We start from the raw sequence: 23,115 nt of genomic DNA, 5'->3' as shown, positions 1-23,115 counted from the left end.
TCCCGGAAAGCCAGAATTGTATCTCCAATGTGTGTATCACGTTCAACACAGAAAAATTAAATTGAATCAATAGCATGTAGATTGATTCAATAAAATAATAAATTAATCATAAAAAAGAATGATTGAAACGTAATACTCCCCTAATTGAATAATAAACTCTCTTTAGCACAACGTCAAGAGTGTGCTGATAACGTGTTGTAAGCCTAATTTACTAAATAATATAAAGGACAGAGAGAGGGTGCGGCAATAGTAGAGAGAAAGAGAGAGATGTGTAATTGTAAGGTGTGTTATCTCATCCCATTGTGCCTTTATTTATAGTAGTAGGGAAGGTTAATTCCTTACTCTAATAGGATTACAACTCTAATAGGATAATATCTAACCCTAGAGAATATTCCAAGATATCCTTAAATACACTAAGATTTACACAATCAAATTCCTAATCTAATAAAACTGCAACACAAGATACTTTTTTTATCCATTTTTTTGGTATGATTGGAAATACCACCAACTACTAAAGCATGTGCCCATATCGTGCTGCCATGATGTTAGAGATTGGAGGACAACCGATTGGACTCCTCTCCAAACCCAATTTGTAGGCCGAACTGTGAGAAGCCTAATTCAGCAGTCACATGGAGTCGCGCAATAATGAAACGGATATGGGGGTTTTGGGCAGCCTCCAACCTAATGCAGGTCTCAAGCTGGTTAGTGATGCTGCTTGTTCGGTACCAAACTTCATATTTTTTGTAGGTTACAATTTCAAAATACCCTTCTGCTTGGTAGGCCTCGATACCTTATTCCCAAGTTAAGATTATCAATGGAAAGGGGATCACCTATGTATGTTCAGAGATTGAACGACAAACACAAATCTCAAGTTATAAACATGAAAACATAATAAACATGCATGTGGCCTAATGTTTTAGTGGATAGGGTGTTGGGTTTTCAACCATGTATTCCAGATTCAAAACTCCCCTCTTCTTTAAATTATTATAATAGTTTCGAACTCTATCCCTTTTCCCAATAATAATAATAAAACTTTTGAAAACGAAAACAAAAAAAGGAAAATGTCTAAGTATCAAAAATTAATATAGGCAAGTGATTTCCATAAAAACGAAAGCAAATCATTCAACTTAGTTGTGATGTGGATCAGTTCCATGTGATTCCTGTAGGATTAGTTTAGCCTATTGAGAAAGACAAGTCCATAGCTAATGGCAACTTGTTGGATAGTGGGACATCATCGGTGGTTGGAGTTTGAACTTCGCGGTGATCAGCGGGTGCGGAGTCTCCCAATCGTTTTGAGTGTTCACCATGTGTTTATACCCCAATTTACAAATTCCTGTCCAACAAATTATAAGTTATAATTGATCTAGCGGTCCAAATCAAGGTGAACAAGATATCACATAAAATCATATCTACGATTTAAGTGATCCAAAACATTTTTGGTGTTTATATTTTTCAACCGATAAGCGTTTTTGTGTTTATGTGGACGCGAATTCTCTTGATAATTAAGTGTTCACCATGTGTTTGTAACTGAATTTACAAATTCTGGTCTAATTAATCATAAACTATAATCTAACTGTCCAAATTAAAGTGAAAAAGACATCACATAAAATTATACCTACAATTTAAGTGATTCAAAATATTTTGTGTTTTAACTTTTTCAAAATGATAAGTGCGTTTGGTGTTTATTTGGTCACTAATGCTATACCAAAAAAAACGTATCCCTAGAATCCTAAAACCATGAGTTCACATTATTTTGTGAACCGTTAATCGAAAATAATCAGTCACTCAGTGCTACGGTACGGTAATATTCCTTTTCATTTAGAAGTGAGAGGTCTTAAGTTTGAATATTGTGGATGACGAATTCGATACTAAACTAGGTTGCCCATTATATGATTAGCTGAACTCCCCTTTCTCTTAGTGTAAAAATATCGATGTACTAAAAAAAATCGAAAATAATCAAATAGTCATAAGATATATTTTGTAATTAGATAGATGTAACATATATGCCTTTAGTTATATATAGGGGCATTAACTATTTTTAAAACCTATTTTACCCTTTGTTTTTAAATTTTGAATATTTAAACATCTGCAATCTACTAAATATTTTCAAAAAAAAAGCTTTCAATTCTTTACCTTTTAATAAAATAAAAATATTTTTACCATATGTTAATTTGCAAAAATACACAACCTAACTAAAGCACTAGTACATAAATATACATATAACCTATAAGGAAAACATCTAACGAAGAAAATTTATCTAATCCAACCAACTGAAAGGTAAAAATACAAAATTTACTTACTTATAAGCAAGATCCTAATAATATTTGGTACAATTTCATTTATATGTATAGTTAATACCCGTGTCATAGTGTTGACCCTAAAAATTACAAAGCCTACGTGGCACGCAGCCCGAGTAACTAATGAGCTAACTACATCCTTCAGTTGATGCAGGGCGTGCCAATTCATCGGTCGAGCCTGGCCGAGGAGTACAATTTGTTGATGTTGCGTTAAGCGCGTTGCTGACTTCTTGATCTTGTGATTGCGGCCAAGATAGGAACAAGTCCCAGCCTTCGGATTCTCGAGCTTGAAGATAAGGCTGCTAGTTCTGCGAAGTTCACAAATCGTCGGCACCACATTCGGTCATAGTGATTATATTCGTAAGAGTATAAGCACATCGAATCGACACCAGACTATATGGACACAAGTACTCAAATGAGATGTATGTCTTGATGGTAAATGTGGTTCGGCCGTCAGAATGCCGAACTCTGAAACTTACTTGTGAGTATCCAATCATAAAATCACTCGGCTTTCGATGTGCCGAATGTAGTAACTTGTAACACCTCACTTCGCCAAGAAGGGTAATGAGATAACCTCTGCCAATAAGGATTCGAAAACCCTTCTCGACCGAGACTTGGATAGGTAGGTAACTAGTCGGCCTCGATATAGTGTTGTTTATCCAAATTGAAGGTGCTTCTCGGTCGACTGATTCTACGGCAATAGTGTTGTTTATGTAAACTGAAGATGTTTGCCGGTTGCCTTCACAATGCTGTTTATCTAAACTGAAGATGTGTTGGCAGAAAAAGAAAATAAAAAATCTCAAGTGTTTTAGAGGTTTGCGAAGGACAATTTGTGTGTTAAATTGGAGAGTCTTGAAAGATGTGTTCTGCTATCTATTTATAGCATCAAACCCTCCTAAAGATCAAGTTGAAACCACATTCGGATTAGGACTTCTTATTCTGATCCAACTTTATCTCAACTAGTCCTACTCCCATTAAGACTTTGAACTCACCCCCCATTTTCAGGTCGTATTTATTGTCGGTCGAGAATCCATATTGCACTATAACCCCTTATCGTATTGGGACTTTAACCCATCCGCTCATCCAAATTACTCATTCTTGCAATAGGACTCGACCACCTTTACTGAACGAAAATCACTAATCATTATGGATATCTTGGGAACCGAGGGAATCCCAAGGATAGGATCAAAGTTTTCGTGGTTTAAGGATGCATGATTGTGTGTTGCGGCGGAATCAATGCATTAATGTGGAAGAAATGTTTCGGCTGGCGCATGTTTTCGAGGGTCATAATTGAGGGCTGCTATATTAACCAAGGGAGTGACATGCGGCAAGACGTGCAGAGGAATTCAGATCGTGCAATCGTGCTTCATAAATGCGTTAGATGGATGGGACGTGTCCAATTGACGATGAACATCTTCATCGGCGACAAGTCCTAAACCAAAGGAGTGCTCCCGTTAGAAGTAATTGCAGGTCGCAACCACATGACTGCATTTTTTATAATTGACTCAAAGACCGACTATAATGCATTTCTTGGCTGCGACTCGATCCATCAAACGAGTTACACTCCTTCATCACTATACCAAGTTCTTATCTTTTGGGACGACAAATCGGTGGTAGTCCATTCAACCGATAATCAGCCGTTTGAGACCAACATGATTCAGGCTCGCTATTATGACGATCACATCGGCTACATTACTCTACAGGGTTTTAACGAGGACAGACGGCTGACTCGGATCTCAGTCCAGAAAGTCATTGAGGTAGGCGCTGAGACTGTACATCAAGATTCGGCGAGACTCAGCTTGGCAGACCTAATTACCAACACCGATGACTGACGCTGCCAAACGAGAAAGACGCTAGGCCACGATTTCATCCACCATGAAACGTCTGCTGGCTCATTGGTATGCTATTTCCAAGTAATCACACTCAGGCATAAACTTAATCAAATTTTTTACCGAGGGAGATAACGGCCCAGTTTTATCGTTAGACAAGGTTTAGGCCGTACCGGCCGAACTCAAAGACGATCGAGCCCCAATTCTAACGAAGAACAATATCTTCACTTTCACTCCATGCTGATGTTGGAAGCCTGATGGAGCTGGGGTGCTCTTGACCGTCTCGACGGCTTGTTAGTCGAAAAGTGCCTTGAGGTCGAGATTCGACGGGCATCCAAAGAGGGCGGCATCTATCGGGATGCCAGAAGGAGAAGTCCCAAGAATAGCTGAAACGTCGAGGATGGTGAGGCCAAGAGGGCCAAAGGGGAAGGATCATGGTGTTGGTGGCCGAGCACTAGAGACTTTGAGTCAATTATAAAGAATGCAGTCATGTGGTTGCGACCTGCAACACTTACTTCTAACGGGAGCACTCCTTTGGTTTGGGACTTGTCGCCGATGAAGCTGTTCATCGTCAATTGGGCAGCCTAGGTCATCCGAATGGAAAATTTCTTTGGTCAAGAATGGAAGTCTCTTGGTTTCTATGATGCCATTAGACTATCGACTATGGAGCTGATCATGGACAAGGAACTTCTTATGGTATCGCTAAGTCTCTGGTGTTCGGCCACCAACACCATGATCCTTCCCTTTGGCCTTCTCGGCCCCACCATCCTCGACGTTTCAGCTATTCTTGGGACTTCTCTTTTTGGCATCCCGATAGATGCCGCCCTCTTTGGATGCCCGTCGAATCTCGACCTCAAGGCGCTTTTCGACAAACGAGCCGTCGAGACGGTCAAGAACCTTCAAAAGAAGAGGTTCAGAAGCTACACAAGAATTTCTTTAACTATAGCACCTTCATCCTCCACTTCCCTAGCTGAGGAGATGCGAGTCTACGGAAGGGAGAACACGAAGCCTTCTTATTTTACTGGTACAACAAATTTATTTGTTGTACCAAGTTAAATTGAAAATATGCTAGTGGCCAAAGCCCTGGCTAGTGGTCACAACCTGGCGCTCAGCTCAGCCGTTCTCGCTAATCTTCTTCGCTGCCTGGCCGAGGCGACCGTTGATAAAATTGACCCAAACTAGAATGGTCCTCTCTAAGTCTTTCAACTCTGGCTATAGGTCTATTTCGCCACACTTTGGTTAGAGATCTCCAACTTCTAACCCACCACCTCGTTCGGCCTTCAGTTGATATCCCGGTCAGTACCTCCTCACCAAGCCGAAAAAGTCTTCAAATATCTTTTCGGCCTAAATGTCCTCTCTGACGATGATTTTTTAGTGTGTCATCATCAAGAGCACCCCAGCTTCATCAAACTTCCAACATCAGCATGGAATGAAAGTGAAGATGCTGCTCTTCGTCAGAATTGGGGCTCGATCATCTTCGAGTTTGGCCGATATAACCTGAACCTTGTCTAACGATAAAATTGGGCCGTTATCTTCCTCGGCCAAAAATTCGATCAAGTTTATGCCCAAGTGTGATTGCTTGGAAATAGCATACCAATGAGCCAGTAAACATTCTATGGTGGATGAAATCACGGCCCAGCGCCTTTCTCGTTTGGCGACGTCAGTCATCGGTGTTGATAATTAGGTCTGCCAAGCTGAGTCTTGCCGAATCCTGATGTACAGTCTCAGCGCCTACCTCGATGGCTTTCTGGACTAAGATCCAAGTCGGTCGTCTGTCCTCGTTAAAATCGTGTAGGGTAATGTAACCGATATGATCGTTATACTAGCGAGCACGAATCATGTTGGTCTTAAACGGCTGATTATCAGCTGGATGGACTACCACCGATTTACCGTCCCAAAATATGAGAACTTGGTATAGCGATGGAGTGCAACTCGTTTGATGTATCCAGTCGCGGCCAAGCAATCCATTATATTAAGTCTTTGAGTCAATTATAAAGAATGCAGTCATGTGGTTGCGACCTGCAACACTTACTTCTAACGGGAGCACTCCTTTGGTTTGGGACTTCTCGCCGATGAAGCTGTTCATCGTCAATTGGGCAGCCTAGGTCATCCGAATGGAAAATTTCTTTGGTCAAGAATGGAAGTCTCTTGGTTTCTATGATGCCATTAGACTATCGACTATGGAGCTGATCATGGACAAGGAACTTCTTATGGTATCGCTAAGTCTCTGGTGTTCGGCCACCAACACCATGATCCTTCCCTTTGGCCTTCTCGGCCCCACCATCCTCGACGTTTCAGCTATTCTTGGGACTTCTCTTTTTGGCATCCCGATAGATGCCGCCCTCTTTGGATGCCCGTCGAATCTCGACCTCAAGGCGCTTTTCGACAAACGAGCCGTCGAGACGGTCAAGAACCTTCAAAAGAAGAGGTTCAGAAGCTACACAAGAATTTCTTTAACTATAGCACCCTCATCCTCCACTTCCCTAGCTGAGGAGATGCGAGTCTACGGAAGGGAGAACACGAAGCCTTCTTATTTTACTGGTACAACAAATTTATTTGTTGTACCAAGTTAAATTGAAAATATGCTAGTGGCCAAAGCCCTGGCTAGTGGTCACAACCTGGCGCTCAGCTCAGCCGTTCTCGCTAATCTTCTTCGCTGCCTGGCCGAGGCGACCGTTGATAAAATTGACCCAAACTAGAATGGTCCTCTCTAAGTCTTTCAACTCTGGCTACAGGTCTATTTCGCCACACTTTGGTTAGAGATCTCCAACTTCTAACCCACCACCTCGTTCGGCCTTCAGTTGATATCCCGGTCAGTACCTCCTCACCAAGCCGAAAAAGTCTTCAAATATCTTTTCGGCCTAAATGTCCTCTCTGACGATGATTTTTTAGTGTGTCATCATCAAGAGCACCCCAGCTTCATCAAACTTCCAACATCAGCATGGAATGAAAGTGAAGATGCTGCTCTTCGTCAGAATTGGGGCTCGATCATCTTCGAGTTTGGCCGATATAACCTGAACCTTGTCTAACGATAAAATTGGGCCGTTATCTTCCTCGGCCAAAAATTCGATCAAGTTTATGCCCAAGTGTGATTGCTTGGAAATAGCATACCAATGAGCCAGTAAACATTCTATGGTGGATGAAATCACGGCCCAGCGCCTTTCTCGTTTGGCGACGTCAGTCATCGGTGTTGATAATTAGGTCTGCCAAGCTGAGTCTTGCCGAATCCTGATGTACAGTCTCAGCGCCTACCTCGATGGCTTTCTGGACTAAGATCCAAGTCGGTCGTCTGTCCTCGTTAAAATCGTGTAGGGTAATGTAACCGATATGATCGTTATACTAGCGAGCACGAATCATGTTGGTCTTAAACGGCTGATTATCAGCTGGATGGACTACCACCGATTTACCGTCCCAAAAGATGAGAACTTGGTATAGCGATGGAGTGCAACTCGTTTGATGTATCCAGTCGCGGCCAAGCAATCCATTATATTAAGTCTTTGAGTCAATTATAAAGAATGCAGTCATGTGGTTGCGACCTGCAACACTTACTTCTAACGGGAGCACTCCTTTGGTTTGGGACTTCTCGCCGATGAAGCTGTTCATCGTTATTCCTGACGGTATGAGCTCGTTATTGGAGCGGTGTAATGCCATCACGATGGAAATCGGCACGATGTTGACTGTGGCTCCACAATCGACAAACACGTTGGAAATGGGGTATCCTTCAATATGAGCCGTGACGTATAACGACTTTAGATGTTGGAGATTAACAGAAGGAGAGCAAGGAAACAATTCGGCCATGGCTGCTTTAAGTTTATCATCTTTACTAATTTCCGCATCCTCCTAAGTAATGATGAAATCAACTTGTGTCGCTTCTTTAGCAACCACGTACCCATCCAAGAAATTTGACTGCTGGGTGGTTGGTTGAAATTCAGCCAGTAGGATATAGACCATGTTGATTTCCATATGCTCGAGGACCGAATGACCTATCGGGTCTTAGTTGTCATCTTCCAGGTTAGCAAGTGTGGTATCAGTCTTTGGAGTGTTTTCAACCGGATTATCTTTCACTTTGTTATGTACTTACTCTTGTGGCGCGTTGACTGAACCTATTCATTCTGGTCGTCGTCCTCGAACTTGTTTGTTGCCAAAGAGTGATTTTGTTCTTGGAGTGCTTTACGGGCTCGTTCTTCGTAGGGGATTTGGGCGTTCCTTATGTCCAGGTATGCATCTAAAAGCACCACACGATCTTCCTCATCAGCCGTAAGGCCGAAAAGAGACATAGCCGAGAAAACTTTGAAATGATATCGCAAGTGCTAAAGGGAAGGAAAAATGTAGCTCGGCGGTGTCTATATCTTTGTATGGGTCGACCTCAAAGTCGAGGACTCGAGCTTCATGTATATGCTGGAACCTAGCTTTTATTGTTGGATCGATGGTTTTCTAAATAATCTGTTTAGCATCAGGATAAGTTAGTGTTAGGTCGAGGGCTTCTTGACAGACCTTGGGCAGTCCGTACAAGTCGTTCGCGGAATATTTCTTATGAAATTCTCGCATGTACTCCAAAGATTCATCGAGAAATGGAGGGTGTAGATTTCGTTGGACTTTTATTAACGGTTCTTGTCGGGGTAACGGGGGAAGCCTGCTTTCGGCTTCTTGTCTGAAATGCTCAAGGCGAGCTTTCATCTCTCTAGGTCAAAGAGGGAGTTTGATGCGTTTTTCGGATTCTTTAATGGTGGTTTCAAAGTCGCGATCAACTGTCTTTTTTTCTTGAAGTAATTCGGCCATAGTGGTCGGGGTAGGTCGATCGTCACCGCTTCTTGCTGCCTCTTTTGGCTACCACCGGGTGGTCGAATTAGCTTATGCTTCCTGTCGTCGGGCCATGCAGTCTATCCGCTAACGGTGACGTTTTTGAGACTTGGATAACGTCGTGTACATACCGGTAGGAGAATTGTAACTATACCAATGTTGGTCGAGTGGCTTAGGTGGCTTAAAGGTTTTTTGACCCATTGATGAACTCGAACTGCTGGAGTTATGCGAATAATAATCTTCATTAGAAAATGGCATGTCAAAATCAAGACGTAGTCTGACTAAGCTTGGGGCATTCGGTTGTACTTGAGGGTCGAGTCTCTCGAACACCTTCGGACGTTGGTCGGCACTGAGTTCCTTCGGAGGTGTCGCTGCGGCCGTGATCGGTCGTCATGAAGTTGGAGCCTGAGGTGTTTTATCTTTTGGTTCGATGAGGACAACGCGTGTCTTATTACAGTTGCACAAAATCATTGGTCCGTCAGCTTTTTTAGAGCTGGAACTTGACATGGATTCGACTATGGCTAGCCATGAAAACTTCGTGGGTGGTTCATTGGAGAATTAATCAGTCTTGAGACGTGGCTAGGAGTTCCACTTAAGGACATGTTGTACTGAAACGAACTTAACCTTCCCTTTCCTTTTGTTTTTAGCTAGATGAGCGTTTACCATGCTAATTGTAGTCGAAGGGAAGGGATTAACGTCAACAGCCATTTGTTTCTCAGGAAATTTTAACTTACCTTTATCAATCTAACTTTGAATCGCATCACGGAACACGACACAATTATTGGTGGCATGCTTGTTCGAATTATGGTACTTGCAATACATTTTGCTTTTCAACTCTTCGGGCTTAGGAATGTTGTGTCCTGGCCGAAGTTTTATGATCTTTGCTAACACCAACTGGTCGAAAATTGCATCGGCCTTGGTGATTCGAAAATGTAAACTTTTGACGTTTTACTCATCTCTTCAAAGGCCGAGCAGGTTTTGGCATCCTTAGAATTGATTTAAGCTAATGCCTTGTAAACGTATGGTTTGTCTATTACTATTTCGACCGCATCCACACTGGCATATTGGGGATCCTCGCTTTCAGCCAATGCGTAGCTAACCGTGGGATTCTTGTATATCGTTCCCCTGGACAGAGACTTTGAGATCTTTTCCTCTCGGAGCAAATAATCATATTGCTCAACGTGCTGAGCCAGTTCGTACATATCTCGGATATTTGCCCCCAGGAATTTCTTTTTGTATTCCACGTCGAGGCTGTTTTCAACTTCAGGGAGAAGTACTCGGCACCAATTCCTGGGCGACTTGAACCTTGTTAAATATTCCATTGGCGATTCGTCTGAAGCTTGAGCCATCCTAGCTAATGATGAAACTGACATTTCCATCCTTGGTCGATAGAATTGTTCATGGAATTTTTTGACCAATTCCTCCCAACTTTGGACGAAGTTGGGTGGGAGGTTTATGTACCAAGCAAATGTTGAACCCGTTAGTGAGAAGTTGAATAGTCGTAGTTTATGGAAGTTGTTATTAACGTCTCCACATTGCGCAGTGAACCGAGCCACATGTTATAACGAAGATAAGGACGATTCTCCAGCGAAAAGACTGAAGTTTTGGATTTTGAAGCCTTTAGGATATTCGAATTTCTCCACATAAGCCGGGTACGGATGGATGAACTTTGGGAACTTCGGCCCCTTTTTTAAGGCCGAATCGATCATCCTTTGGACCTCGGTCATATTGACAGATGTTGTTTCCACTCCCTAGTCGAGTCCGTCTGATCTACTGCTTGATCTTCCTTTCTTTTCCAAGTCGCTAGGTTGGAGTCGAACGGATCCTATCTCAGCTTGTACTGGAACATTCTTAAATGGAAGTTGTCAAGGTTGGCCAACGTGACCATCTTCGAAGGCTTTACTGATCAATAGTTCAAGCAATATGGTATGCATATCACCATTACTTTGTATTGCTTTAAGTAAATTGTTCATTTTCTGGCCAATCGACTGTTCGACCTGCCGAGATTACTTATCAAGTCGTCTTTGAAGAAATGACCTAGTCGGGGGATTAGAACCTTCCCCACCATCTTCGTCGCAATCTTTCACTATTCTTTAGATGAAAATGCCTGTAGTTTTGTTGGGAATTTCTGCGCTGCAAGGCTGGCTGCCGAGGCAAACTTCATTTTCTCGGTGTGTCGCACTTGTAGCCTCGGGTGGCACAGTAATGAAGGGATTTTGCACCTGTGACAAATCTTGTCCAGGGCCTTGTACTGGGAAGTCGGTTGTTGACTTTCCCATGATTGTTTTCTTTTTTACGGACCGTATCTCAATGGTCATGAACTCCGAAGGTCTAGCACAAGGTCCTATCGGGCGTGCCAAAATGTTGACCCTAAAAATTACAAAGCTATGTGGCGCGCAAGCCAAGTAACTAATGAGCTAACTACGTCATTCGGTTGATGCGGGGCATGCCAACTCGTCGGCCAAGCCTAGCCGAGGAGTACAATTTATTGATGTTGTGTTGAGCGCGTTGCTGACTTCTTGATCTTGCGATTGCGGTCGAGGAAGGAACAAGTCTCGGCCTTCGGATTCTCGAGCCTGAAGACAAGGCTGCTAGTTCTGCGAAGTTCATGAATCGTCGATGCTGAATTTGGTCACAGTGATTATATTTGTAAGAGTATAAGCACGTCAAATCGACACCAGATTATATGGACACAAGTACTCAAAGGAGATGTATGTCTTGATGGTAAATGTGGTTTAGCTTTCAGAATGCCAAACTTTGAAACTCACTTGTGAGTATCCAATCATAAAATCACTCGGCTTTCAATGTGCCGAATGTAGTAACTTGTAACACCTCACTTCGCCGAGAAGGCTAATGAGATGACCTCTGCCAATAAGGATTTGAAAACCTTTCTCGACTGAGACTTGGATAGGTAACCAGTCGGCCTCGTCGCAGTGCTGTTTATCTAAACTGAAGGTGCTCCTCGGTTGGCTGATTCTATAGCAACAATTCTGTTTATCCAAACTGAAGATGTTCGCTGGTTGCCTTCACAGTGCTGTTTATCCAAACTGAAGATGTGTTGCCAGAAAAAGAAAATAAAAAGTGTTTAAGAGGTTTGCACAGGGCAATTTGTGTGTTGAATTGGAGAGTCTTGAATGATGCGTTCTGCTCTCTATTTATAGCATCAAACCCTCCTTAAGATCAAGTTGAAACCACATTCAGAATAGGACTTCTTATTCTGATCCAACTTTATCTCAACTAGTCTTACTCCCATTAGGACTTTGAACTCACCCCCCCTTTTCAGGTCGTATTCATTGCCGCCCGAGAATCCATATTGCACTAGAACCCCTTATCGTATTGGGACTTTGACCCATCCGCTCATCCAAATTACTCCTTCTTGCAATAGGACTCAACCACCTTTACTGAACGGCCCAAGACCACCAAGCAGCCCATGGTATATTTGGAAAAGCTTTGGGCCAAACATAAACCTACACTCGGCCCAATAATATCATTTTGGGCCTAAACACATAGTCAATTTTATAAATAGGACAATATCTCTACCATAGTCTAGATTTATAAATAGAACAATTCCCTAGCCATAATCTAAAACTTTATAATAGGACGATCCACTTTGGCTTACTCTTTAGACACCACAAAGAGGTGAACATTGTTCAGAAAAGATGTTTTATGCCTACGCAATCTTTCATTTCAAGAAACAAATTTATAATCCTAAGGACCTGTGAGGTCCTTTTTTAAATGAGTCTTAAGATTAATCTTATGGTAAATTAAGTTATCAATTTAAATAATTTTTGTTCAATCGAAACACAATATTTCTGTAAAATGATTAAATTAAAAAATATTATCGCATGAAACCTTTCATCTTCTTTTCCTACCATCTCTCTCCTCCACTTCCCCTTCTTCTCTCCAACTCTCTCTCTCTCTCTCTCTCTCTCTCTCTCTCTCTCTCGATTGTTCACTCTCCTTTTCTCCTTCTGATTTTTTTTTTTCTTTTCGTGTATGGAAAAGGGAAAGTGACATGTTTCAAAATCTTCATCGTTGTCGAAAAGTTTTATATAAAAAAGGGTTCACGCGTCTAAGAAGAAAGAAATCCCAATTTTATACACCACACAATCTTAATTTTTTTGGTGCTTTGTAACTAACTGGGTTTGAATTATTATTGATAAAAGATGGGATGGAATTGGATGTGTAAATCTTATAGGGTTTTATACAATTTGATTTGTTTCGACATGATGCGAAACCTCTTCTCTTTTTCTTTTTTTTTAATTTTTTTTAATCAGTTAGTATTTTATTTCCGTATAACAGGGATTATTTAAGTTAATAACTTAATTTTCTATAAGATTAATCTAAGAAATCATATAAAAAAAGGTCCTCAAAATGAGGACCTTAGGAGAGCAGCTCTGTCCTAAGGAAACCTTTCGTCTAAGGAAATTTTTTTCATTTTAATAATATTCCTGGAACCAATAATGTCTCTAACTTGTACACCCACACAATTCCAAAATATCATCTCGCATATGCAGATGTGTGTTAAGTAAGTTGGTTAGGTGTAGAGTCGATGTTGTTGCAAGGTAAAAAATAAAACATTAACATGAAATTAAATATTTCTCTAAAGTTATTCAGGAAATGATTTATTCTTTAAAGTTGATGTCATGTCTTTCAGCTTGCGAGTACGGAATAACTCATCAATATGGACACCTTGCCGCTAAAGCTTAGCCAAATTGTTTCGGTGCAACTTCTTGTATAGAAACTTTTGGCTTTAAAGAGAGAATTACATACATACGCATGCACTAGCTATTGGACATTGACATGCTCCACTAATGATGTTGTTCCTTGTATGCATACAACTTTCATAAGGATAATAAATCAAAAAATAATTTTTTAATTATCCCTCTACTTGGTAATAACCTCTTTCTAGTAATAAAATTAGTTTGGTCCCAATACTATTATCATATTGACACACCTCAACCCGGAATGTCCACTAAGACTCCAAATCGAGCCGTGTTGGCCGACACCTAAAAGGTGACGAAGCCATAAAGTGTAATGATGTGGAAAATGTGAATAAATTTAAACCTAAAAGTTCCTAAGTATAAGAGTGCGCTAGTGAGTGGGAATGAACCCATAACACATGTGATGTTAGAGTATAAGTAAAGTACAGTAGAGTGGATTGAGAATTATACCATCGGAGGTAGTCTCCAATACCATATTTGCCAAGAATCTTCATCGATACAAAAGTTCAGTTTTAAAACCTAGAGGGGTGAAAACACAAAGGTGAGCGGGCATTTTTTTTCAGATATATATTTATATATTTTATAGTTTCCAAATGCTTAATACTACAGGATGCGCATGTAAGTTTACTATGTTGATTAGAATTATTGAATCGTTATGGCATGATTGTATTTATGTAGTCTGCTTATCATTGCTGCACCCCGGTGTTAGTGCTAGCCCAGGGCCAGGGCCAGTCTTTCACGTGTATGTTCACATCCGTACCGCACACTCGCCTTGGATCCAAGTAGGTGCCAGTCCTGTCGTACATGTTGCAATAGGCAATTTCTACTCGTATTTGACCGCGAATAGCGCCAGTCTTCGTGTGATTATATCACTAGAGTGTATATTATTATTATTACACCTAGTCCTGTTCATGTCAGAATACCTCTGCATGAACTCGTGTGTTAGCATATGTCGATGAGCACTTAATATGATATGTTTGCTTAAGCGAGATAATGTGTTATTGGTTATTATATTTTCATTTACGTAATGTTGCTACATATGGCAATCTTGTGATTCTACAGGCTACGGTAGGTATTTTCACACTATATATAGTAAGTATATTTTTGAAACTATACTTGTTTTACGGCAAAGGGTTATAACGCTTTCAAAAATGTTTTTATAAAACTTTATTGAATATTCCAATAATATTCCTCTCGGGTTGGGTCAACGCGGGTCAACGGATCCAGGGTTTGGGTCACGGGCTGCGGTTTAGGTCCAATGGGTTTTTGGGGTTGATGGGTTGGGCTGAAGGCTTGTGGGTAGTTTAATAGGTCGAAGGCTCGTGTCAGTAAGGCCTAACGGCCTGGGGTCTTAAGGGTTTAAACTAGGGCTTAGGTTGCCCAAATGGGCTGGGCTACTTGGGCCGGCTTTTGACCCGTTCATTAGATAGGTCGTCAGAACTAAAGAGAAAGAAAGCCAGTTTTTGGCCGGGAAATTCTAGAGCTTCGATGGACTCAAAACTCAACCAAAACATGTCATTCCATATACCAAAATGAAGCCCAAAAAATAAGGAATCAAACCATAGCTTTGGTTTCCATAAACGTGGCAGGAGTTGGCCGAAAAAGGGCTTGAAGCCACTGGATATTTGCCGGAAAATATGGAGAAAGCTCCCCGAGCAGTTTTCATGTTTAAACCTTCACCAAAAACCATTTTTAATAACCACTAAGCCTTCTAGACTACTAAGAAGGAAGATTGAAGGGTGGTTCGACTTACCTTCGTTGAAGACAATGGTAGCTCGTCGGGAAGATGCTTGCATAATGACGAGGAGTGAAAGGTCCATTCCAGGTGGTAGGTGGTGGTGTGATCGTGGTGATGGCTACTTGTGTGTAAGACTGTAAAGGTACGTGTGTGTGTGTGTGTGTGTGTGTGTGTGTGTGTTTGGTGCTCGGGGGAAGAGAGAGAGAGAGAACCGGGAGAGGTGAGGGAGAGAGAGATGTTGGGCCGGGGGACAAAGAAATCAAGGGTGGGCCCCTTGGCATGCCCGTTAAGACCCAAAAACAATTTTTAAAAGAAAAATATCCCACACTAAGTGAATTTACAAAAACGCCCTTTCGTTCTGTAAATTACGGAACGGGTTGTTACAACATATTGTCTATATATCTAACTTGTGATTTCAATACAATTACACAATTTAATGTTAGCCTTATATGGTTATATAATTGAAACACAAGTGGCAAACTTGATTCTCGTGGTAACCATGGTAGTCTAGTTGAGCAAGGAAGATGAAGGCTGCGGCAACATCGAAGTTAATTATTCCTTCCTAAAATCATGTCAAAATTACTAGCAAATAAGATTTTTTTAATTTTTTTTTCTTAAATTTAAATTGTATGAAATTTGATAACAGTTTTTAAGTTTTAAAAATAAATATTTTAGTTTATTTTTTAACATGGGTACATTGAAAATTTTGGTACATTTCATATATAACAAAGTGGTACATTCATATATATAATTGTACATTGTATATTTTACATAAAAATTTGGTACGTTGCACATTTTACATAAAAAAAAGGGTATATTAGTACATAAAAGAAATTGAAACATTTTATAATAAAAACCTGGTACATTGGTGCATATTAACGGAACATTTCCAATAAGATAATTAATAGTTACAATTTGTATGGCTATAACTATATATTGTGGAATATCAACCCAACCAATATACTTATAGATTTTACGGATAACCAATTTTTTATGTAATGCACAATGTACCAATGTACATTGCACAATGGACAAATACACAATACACAATATAATATATCTTATTTTTTTGTATGAATGTACCAATGTACCAATTTTTTATCGAAAAGTATACTAATTTTATGTGTACCAATTTTTTTATGCCAAATGTACAATATACCAACTTTTTATGCAAATTGTACAATGTACAATTTTTTCGTATAAAATGTACCAATTTTTTATGTGTCATTCTACGTAAAATCTACCTATTTTTTATGTGAAAATGAACCAAGTTTTAAATGTAAAATGTACCCATCGATTTAATGAGGAATCACCACTTTTTTTAAAAAAAATCTATAATTAATGTACTCATATTCAAAAATAAAAATAAACATTCAACACTGGCATTGGATTTATCTTGATAGATTATGTTGTTTTTTTAAAATCTATAATTAATGTAATCATCTTCAAAAATAAAAATAAACATTCAACACTGGCATTGGATTTGTCTTGTTAGATTATGCTGCAGATAGAATATAGTTGTATTTTTGCCACCAGCGTTTACGATATATGAACACAATAGTTGAAGATGGTTCCAATGACAAGCTAGCTCGCTATGCTAGTAGAAATAGCTAGCGGCATCTTAGCACAACCATAAGTAATGACCAGGATATTTTTCAATGAAATCCACTTCTTTTCTTAAAATCTTTTGGTCAATATCCAAATGGGAACTAGCAAAATAGCTCCAACAAGAAATAACCGTATCAAGTTTTGGTACAATCCTCAAGGTCCAAACAGTCACCTTGTTTCAACAAGGCCCCATAGAACAGAAACACTAAAGGTGAATTTGTGTTTCGAGCAAGTCCATAGGCTATTAGGATGATGCCCTCCATCATCCACCATGCAATTGCAAGGTTGATAGTACCGGCAACCAAACTTCCCACAAGCTAAAGAATTCGGCATGCATTAGTTTAGTTTTACTACACTGGAAAAAGATCTTGTTTAACATAATAACATAATATGTGAACTAACCTGAGCTGTGAACATGGAGCGAGGTGGAATCTTCATGTAGTGCCCAAGTTTAAGGTTAGCTAAGAAAGAAAGAGCTTAGACAATGGTGATTCGTCCATAGAATTTGAAAACTATGTTTACAATGGGTTTTCCTGGTAGCATATACCTCATAATGAATTGAAATATGATGTCAAATCCATATTGCTGCACACAAAAAATCCATAAGAATTTGAAACATGATATAAAATTAATTTGGACGTACGAACATCAAAATGCAGGAGGATGATTCTTTCCCCTCGTAATCCCTCTCTCCTTCCCTCCCCTCCTAGTTGAACAGTTACGATTAAGCCACATCAACATCTCATACTAATTTTTATAGAGACAATAAGACAAATGGCAAAGTGTGATGGGAGGGGAGGGGAGGGAAGGGGATGGAAATAGGAGGGGAGAGAATCCTACTCCCACAATGCATGATATTGTTTTGCAAATAAATTGTTGTGCACCCTCATAAGTACTAAATGAAGATGAAGAAACAATAATTGAGACGATAGAAAACTGCACACTTGGTTGATGGTTGGTAGAATGACACCAATTAGGAGGGTGATAATGAAGGACAAGGCAAAGCCTAATAGCATCCCCCACTGAGGCAGCTACATAGCATCTTTCCATATAAAAGCCATTAATAGAGACAGTGCAACATTCACTATAAACACAATGAGGAACCACCACTAAGTCATTTTTTGGTAACGTTTCATTAGTTTTTCATGGATATCCACTTTCACATTGTTCATCGTCTATCTGGTTCGCGCTAACACAACACTAGGAAAAGAAAATCAATGATCACTTTGTCAATATGTAACTCACTCCTAGTTTTCAATTTGTAAATTCAAATTTGAAGTGTCATTGCTATGTAAAATTAAAGTACGTACTTGTCATGAAATAGTGCCACGTGACTAAGGGTTGATGTGAATCATGCAAATCCTATTCCGAGGGATAAAGCGAAAAAGGTAGACCTGGCATTCGTGTCGTATTTCTCGTGTTTGTGTCGTTTTTGTGTCATACCTGATAGTTTAATGGGTCGTGTCGTGTAATACCCGTTAAAGTAAACGGGTAATATGACCCAACCCGAAATCAACCCATTAATATTATCAGGTAATATGACTCAATCCATTACCCGTTAAGAAAAATATATTTTAAATCAATAAAAATGAAAATGAAAAACATAATTTGACCTTAAAAAATGTAAAACATAATACTAAATTTCGGAGTTGACCCCTTCATGAAAGTTGTAAAGTTTTTCATTACGAGTGATTACATTTTTCACACTTCTACAATAATTATTATTAATTTTGTTAATTTTGCACTCAAATAAAAAACACTGTTCATGAGATTTGGAGGGTTTTAAAAATCTAAACGACCATGTAACCATTGTCTAAGCATTGAGGATGCAATTATGAATGTTTATTATGCTTTCACATTTTTCAGACTTATACATTAATGATTATGAATTTTGTTTATTTTGAACTCCCTTAAAAATACTATTCATGAGAGTTTGTACGGTTTTAAAAATTCAAACGATCATATACCCATCCTCAAAGCGTAGAGGATGCGACTACGAGCGACTGCATATTTTTTTTCATATTTTTCGCACATGTAAATTAATTATTATAATTTTTTTAAGGTGTTTGGTATTTTTTAATTACTTGATATTTTTATTTTTAATGTGTTTTATGATTTTTAATCTCAATCTTTGCCTATAATATACTATAAAAATAAATAAATAAATAAAACTTAAATTTTAAAATTTATATAGAATAATAATTAATAAACAATATATACATATTCATTATATCTATTGTATTTTATAGTAAGTTTTTTTTAGTAGTTTAAAAAATTAAAATCATCAAAATAATTTTTTTCATATCGTGTTGAAACAGGTTATCCGTGTGTCACTCTCGTGTAAACCTGTTAAGGACCCGTTATTAAAGGGTTATTATCGTGTGACCCGATTAGTTATCGTGTTGACCCGAAACCCGTTATTTTCTTGTTGTTTACGTGTCGTGTAAAAAATTGTCAGGTCTAGAAAAAGGGCTAAGATAGAGGAATTTTTAGTTTTTTTTTCCTCAAATTTCAATTGTATGAAACTAGATAACTTCTTTTGTTTTTTAAAAATAAATATATTTATTTTATTTTTAAATATGGGTAAGTTATAGATTAAAAAGGGGAAGAAATTTAAAATTAAAAAAATGGGTACACTGCACATAAAAAATATGCACGTAAAAAATTTGGTACATTTTATATATGTCGAAGTTGTACATTTCATATAAACAAAATTGTACATTGCATGTTTTACATAAAAAGTTGGTGCATTTTACATTTTACACAAAAAAATTTGGTACATTGTATTGTGTAGTTGTACCATTGTACTTTGTACATTGTATAATGATACATTGTGCATATTAGTAGAACATTTCCAACAAGATAATTATTAGTTACAATTTTTATGGCTATAGCTATATTTTGTGGAATATCAACTCTACGAATATATTTATATGTCTTATGGATAACCAATTTTTTATGTAAATGTACAATGTACCAATGTACAATTCACAATGCACAAATACACAATATACAATATAATGTACCATTATTTTTGTGAATGTACCAATGTTCAATGTACCAATTTTTATTGTAAAAAGTATCAATGTACCAATTTTTTAAGTAAAATGTACAATACCATTTTTTTTTTAATGTAAAATGTTCAATGTACCAACTTTTTATGCAAATTGTACAATGTTCAATATTTTTATGTAAGGTAAATCTACCTATTTTTTTATGTGAAAATGTACCAATTTTTTTATGTAAAATGTAACCTTTTTTTAATGAGAAGCCACAGCTTTTTTTATCCATAATATACCCATAAAAATAAAAGATTTTATTTTGAAAAAAAACTAGAAACCACCACTTTTTGATAATGTTTAATTAGTTTTTCAATGGATATTCACTTTCACTTTCTTCATTGTCGATCTGCTTTGCACTAACAAAGCACTAGGACAAGAAAATCAATGTCACTTCGTCAGCATGTATGAACATTTACTCCTAGTTTCAATTTGTAAGTTCAAATTTTAAGTTCCATTGCTACATAAAATTGAAAGTACACATCCACCATAAAATAGTGCCATATGACTAAGGGTTTCTATGAATCTTTCAAATCATATTCACAGGGATAAAGTGTAAAGAGGGCTAAGATAGAGTTTTCAATAACTATTGTAGGCATCAATGTTAAGGTCATGTTGGGGTGTCAAGACCCGTTCAATATCATATTTTTGTGCACTGGAGGTGAAGAGATTGTTGGAAAATATGGGGAATTTTCTAGCATTGAATGTGTTAAACCTCCAGTAATAAATAGGGACAATGACATAGATGAACATAACAAATCTAATGCCAGTGTTGAGAACAGAAGACCTAGGTGCAATGAGCTGAAATCCCAGCCCAGTTAAAGGAGAAGGTGCCAACTCCAGTACACGGTATCCTAAGTCGATTTGTTGAGCTGTGACACTATGGGGCCAAGCCCAACAAACCCATAAGAAGAATGTCAATATCGGGAACAGATAGCTAGGGGAGTGCATAATATATAGGTGAACCTCACTACCAAGGCCATGAGAAAAAACTTCATTTGTGTGAAGTCATCTTCAATGGAGAGGGTTGAAGGTCCAAAAGCCAAAAAATGGTCTGTTTTGTCAAAAAATTCATCTTCAACCGATGACTGAGCTATAATTCTATGGAGCCCACAGACCATTATTTGGCCAAAGGGGCGCCAGACTGACCAAATGTAGCCCCCCTCTTAGCCTTTTTTTTTTTTGGCCGAGCTTCTCAGTTGCAATGATTGATTCAAATCCAATGGCTAGATTTGAAAACATTCAAATGTAGTTTAACCAAAATAACCAATAAATTTAAGGGAACTTTAACGAAAAGCTTCTGGTACTGTTCACTTTAACGAAAAACCATATTTTTACACCAAAAGTCAATCCTGGTACTATTTACTTTACCCTTTATTTTGTCCTTATCGTTAAAACTCAGTTTTCAAGTCATTTTCATTAGTTTTCCTTAAATTTAAAGTATAAACTTAAAACTAATAAATTATTAAGAGGGCTATATTTAGCCTCTTTGGTTCAAGATGGTATATGAGTATGACTTAACATTGTTTATTTGAAAATAATTTTTTGTAGGGCTCTAATTCTGGACGTGACTATTTAGCGCTTTCTGTTACAGATGGCCTAAGTTTTTTGGATCTAAATGCTCTAATTAAGTGGCGTAGTATTCAATATTCTAGAGCCCTTGTATGCATCACCCCATATATACACCTCTATCAGAGACGTGGTTAATGAACATGATACAAATAGCACTATTCACTATTCTACTTTTATATACTTGCCGTAACGTGGGAAATATATGAGGCCAGGATGGTCGGATACCGATCCCAGCTGGGGTCTATAACAACGGCCACTATGAGTGGCAGCATAAAGTTGAAGCCGATCCAGTTGTGGACCGTCTTGGCAGCAGCAGAATTTGTCATCTGTATAACCACTGTTAAGTAAGTTGATGATTGATGAATCATGGCTGGGGCATATGTGACGATAAATTCATTGAAAACTTTGACAAGTCTTACTCTAACCTAGTGTGATCATCATAACTAACTATTTTTGTCGTCTCCAATTACACAAAACTTAATTTTGGTCGATTAAAGCCCCACAAGATGGTCATATAATGCCAGACAAATACTAGGTTTGCACTTTGCATTGATGTTCACATGTCCATATTCCCGACGAAAACAAAAAGACGACTTCACCCACAACTTATCTCCTCTTTAATAACATATTAAACGAAGAAATGCAAATTTAAGATGTAAAAGTTATATTTACATTATATTTACATCTTTTTTTTTTTTCTGGTTGAAGCATTATATTTATATCTTATTTATATTTCCTAAAAAATGTAATTAAATGGGAGGTTTATTCAAACGGAGGAAATGTAAACTTTGGGGTTCAGTTATACGTTTCTATTTCTCTCTTTAATTGAATGTACTCACCTGAAGATGTAAATTTGTAGTTTTATAACATTTCCGGCTAAAAATGAGTATATTTATCATGTCTTGGTTCAAGACAAGCTTGTAAGTTAGTATGTATAATCCTGCTCTTATACGCATAATAACATACAAACTTGTCTTGAATTAAAGAATAAGCTTTAATGCCGCGTTCTGTGTATATATCACCCGGCTTGATAAAGAGTACGTACGTAGGTTATACTATTTTTCTACAACAAAAAACTCTCATCAATTAGACCGAACGAAATTAACGAAATCCGCCATGTCCACGTTGCTTTTGAAGCATTGTTGTAATCAATCTGTAGACTGTAAGGTGCTCCTTTCCCAAAGTTGGTCTCCAAAACCCTTTGTCATAGGTTCCCGACATCTTTCCAACTTGGATGTTCCATCCACTGATTGGCACCGGTCATAATTTTGTTGCAACAAACATTTTTTGTTTTTCTTTCTGGTACAACGATAATGCTGAGAAGATGTGATCAGGGCTAAAGCGCTTGTCTAGCCCAAAAACGATAGTCTAATTAATCTATCTAAATTACATGAGAGAAATTCAAACTTAAGTACATAAGAATGACATGTAACGTAATGCTCTACCTAAAGTTATAAAAGGCTATAGCCGCTAGTCTGGTGGTAAGTT

General features: G+C 38.3%; 1 pseudogene; it reads right to left on the bottom strand.

The window, feature by feature from the left end:
- Positions 1-16,884: 16,884 nt before the first annotated feature.
- LOC125476081 lies at positions 16,885-21,176 on the bottom strand (annotated as a pseudogene).
- Positions 21,177-23,115: the final 1,939 nt, after the last annotated feature.

This window comes from the organism of the source record quoted next, unplaced genomic scaffold (assembly GCF_019419815.1).
Source record: "Pyrus x bretschneideri cultivar Hongxiangsu unplaced genomic scaffold, Pyrus_bretschneideri_v1 Contig17, whole genome shotgun sequence".
NCBI lineage: Eukaryota > Viridiplantae > Streptophyta > Magnoliopsida > Rosales > Rosaceae > Pyrus > Pyrus x bretschneideri.
Note: the sequence above shows the minus strand (reverse complement) of the source record. Positions and strands in the feature narration are given on the sequence as shown.